The following is a 4,078-nucleotide window of genomic DNA, read 5'->3' as shown; positions in this document are numbered from 1 at the left end:
TTCCCATATGTTGTCTATTGTCACTTCTCTCTTTCTTTCTTTTATTACTGTAAAACTACTTGACATCCACTATAAGTGTCATTTTCTTTATATATATATATATAAAGAAAACGATTAGGTGAAAAAAAAGTTCACGGGGACATCTAAAAGGTGACAAACCAAGTCTTTGATATGGTTTCCTTAACTTTCAGAGAGGTGCTTTAGACTTGAAAGATGGGATAGCAACTTTTCTGATACTAACGCAAATGGAGTTAAAATAATTCAAAAGGACTTTCGGATTTCTTTTCCAATTAATACACCAAAAAGAATAGAAAGAAAATAGAGAAGCCTATATACTATAGTTTCACCTACAGAAGAAAAGAGAGTGGGAGTGCTGTTTTATTATGGAGAAAATATGCTCCAGTAGCTTTTCTAAGCAACAATTTCTTGAACATCAAGCTCTTTTCATCAATTAATTGTTCGGTTCGGCATCCTATGTAAGCTTATTTTTTTGTTGATTGTTTTTGGTCATTGTATATTAATTATCAGAAATTCTGGGAACAATTTCCCGTTAATTTCAGATCGATCAGTTTGAATTATATCCTAAATAACTAGCAATAAAATTATAGCAAAACAAATGAAGTTGGGGATTGGATTTCTTTCTTGTCTCCGTTGTTGAATCCACCTGACCAACAAAAAAAGAACAAAGAACAGTTAGGACGTAGGAGAACTTTCATGGTAAGTTCGAAAAAGAAGAAGATTTATTTACAAGAACAGCCACATGACATATACGAGACCAAATGCCTCACTCTCTTTTAAGAAGAAAATAAAGTCTACCCTACTATAGTACTCTAATCATTTACAGGACTACAAAAACTGGATCTTTTTTCTATTAAATTAAGAAAAGAGAGACAGAAATAAAGAATAAGGTCATATTATATGCCATTGAAATGATGAAGCAATAGGCCGTTGGCATGATGCCCGCGGACAAAGAACCAAGTTTTAAATTTTTTGTTAATAAAGGGACAATTTTTGGTAGCTAAACACATAAAAAGAGACAAGTGTTAGGTACATCTATTTCTTGTTGTATTATTAACCGAATCAAATTAATTAATGGGATTCATTTGTTTCCATTATTACATGGTAACACAGGCAAGACAAAGCAAACACAACTCCCCACCACCCTAACATCGAACAGAGCAGAGTTTTAGTTCTTGCGTGGTGTCCGTCCAACGTGAGCTAACCTTGTTTTTCAAAAAACCGAAGAGAAGTTGTTCTGATGGGGGCTAGCTAGGCAGCTTAATTGGCATTTAGTTTCATTCCTAAAAAGACTGAAAACTGATATGTCGGATGCATATAATTTTCTGTGAACGCTCGTACGTTCATTTCAAACAACGGTTGTACATAGCTTAGAAATAAAATATGAGAGAGGCCATAATGGACGGAGAAAAATAGGGCATGTAACAGAGAGAATGTGACCCAAAACCATGCAAGAAGTGGGGTGCAGTGGTGTAGCTTTTAGTGGGAGTAGTATCTGGATTTGATAACAATGTCACGTCAGGTTTGATTTTTTGCTCGGTTCTCTCTGTTCTAATGGTAAATGAGTTCGAAAGCCTTTTGCAACCATGTTGATGACAAAGTAAAGAATGTCTGATCATGGCAGTGGCTCTGTTTTTTTGTTTTTTTGGTTGTGATTCATAGAACCACAGACTGACCTATATAGGTGAGCAGATATACAATTGGCATTGACAATCCAATTGTGGTCTTGGGTTTTCTTGGCCCTATTTCCTAGAGCCGACTCTACAGGATGTCGAGATACGCAAAGCCTCTAATGAGCAGAAGTTAAATGTGCTCATCTAGTTTGGAGTCTTCATGATGATCTCGGATGAAGCTTAAATTCAATTTCTAGTTTGCTGCTAGTCCTTTTTTTTTCTTTCGATATTTTGGACCAACCACATATACATCAATCAAGATTAAATTATTTCCAAATGATTTTAAGGATGCATCCCTGCATACATAAACCTGATACATTAAATTGTTTTTAATAAACAGAGAAGGGTTACTCTGTAAAACCAACAAAAAAAACTTGAACTAAAGATCAAGGGTAGGATTGTAATTATAAGTACAAAGAAAATATAAATAGATACTTGGCTTCCTAAAAACATCAAGTTGGCCGGTCACTTGATGAAGAAAAAAAAAAGAAAAAAATTGAAGCAAATTATTGAGAAATTCTTGATAAAAAAAAGTTTCAAAGAGAGATAAATAAAAAGATCTAAGAAAGACTAGAAAGAGATTAAACAAGAAAATCAAAGATTATCAAAATTAATGGTTTTCAAATAAGAATGTCGAAATAATTAGTATTTGAGTAAGATATCAAATTAATTGGTGTCTAGTTAAGATTATTGAAACTAATAACTTTTAAATGGAAATGACAGAATAACTAGCATGCCAAAATAAACAATAGCTATGAGAATTGTAATGTATATGGGTAACCAAAGAAAGAATTACAAGATGAAATTACAAGATCATTTAGTACGTGAAAGGAATGATCAAACAAATTAATTATGAAACAAAATAGTCAATTTATATAACCATTCAAGTAGGATGGATGGATGAAAAAGAAGAAATTAGTGCAATATTTTATTTAATTCATGAATTATTAGGTCAAAAAAGAATGTAATAGAGATAAAAATGAATAGATATTAATTAATATTGAATAAAATTATAGTAAATATTAATGTGCTCTAATGTTAATTTCTTCTTTAAAGCCTTTACAAGATCATCAAGAATGCACTTTTAATATTCTTTTTCTATTCTAGTTAATAGGAAAGGCATGTATGTAATTTATTAGTTATGGCATGTATGTAATTTATTAGTTATGGATAAAGTATTGTACTACTTTAAGTACTTCCTTTTGACATGTAAATTAAAATTTATGGACTTTAGTGTTTTATTAGAAAAGAACTTAAAATTTAAAATAGTGAATATGTTTTATTATATGTTCTTTTATATTGTTTAAATTATCTTATCATTTTATTAATATACTAAATTGATTAGGTTGAAATGATGTGGTGAGTATTATGAGATTATTAATGAGATAAAAATTCTAGATAAGTTGAAGTGATGTTTAATATTGGATTAATTAAATCTCTTTGATGTCGACACTTGGGATAATGATATATTAGAAAAAAAATCTTTTTTTTTGAGAAATTATTATTTGACATGTTGATTATAAGTAGAAAGATTAGGAATCGTTATAGTTGGTATCAAAACTTTTACTTGATTCAACAAACTTTGAATGATAATTTAAAGTTTATTGAATCTATTTTTGTAAAAATTACAATGTAGACCTTTTATAAATGATTGGAGCAAATTGATTAACATTGAAGCAAGAAGACCAAATTACCATAAACACAAGGCACAAAAAGATAATTTTCTATATATATATATATATTTGTTATATTTTAAACACATAAAAATAAAATCTAAATTTATAACTTCACTTTATAATTGAATTTCAATTTATAATATGAATATATAGTAATAAAAAATAATTATTAATGAAAAGCATTTTAAATATTAGGATGCTATTGTTCCTTAATATTATATAATACATTAAAAGAGATCAGTTTTTTGTATCATTTTGATTATAGTGATTTTTTTTTAATTTTACTTTAGTCCTCCAACTTTTATTTTGCACAAACTTAGCCTTTTTTAATCTAAATTAGCACCTAATTGCATTTTTTTTTGGAAGGAGGTTGAATTAAAAGATAGGGGACTAAAGTGAAAAAAGCGAGTGGAATAAGTGGTTGATTAGAATTTAAAAGTACATTTTTTATCAAGGTTTTATGTCATCATTTCGCACTTGAAGTATCAATAACTCTTTAACTAAAGCATGTTTTATAATAATATATCTAATAATATAAGATACCTTTAATTTATGGTAAATATTCATTTTAAATGCAGGCCTATCACATAAATGAAAGGATTGATTGATGACTTTAAGAACTTAAATTGCAAGGGCAAAAAGATGACCAAAATTAGAAAAGAGATGTAGGTGCAATCCAAATCGGAACACTGTTTGGTAATTGGGTCATAT

This window comes from Populus euphratica, unplaced genomic scaffold, assembly GCF_000495115.2.
Source record: "Populus euphratica unplaced genomic scaffold, PopEup_1.0 scaffold1203.1, whole genome shotgun sequence".
Lineage (NCBI taxonomy): Eukaryota > Viridiplantae > Streptophyta > Magnoliopsida > Malpighiales > Salicaceae > Populus > Populus euphratica.
This window is presented reverse-complemented; position numbering follows the sequence as displayed.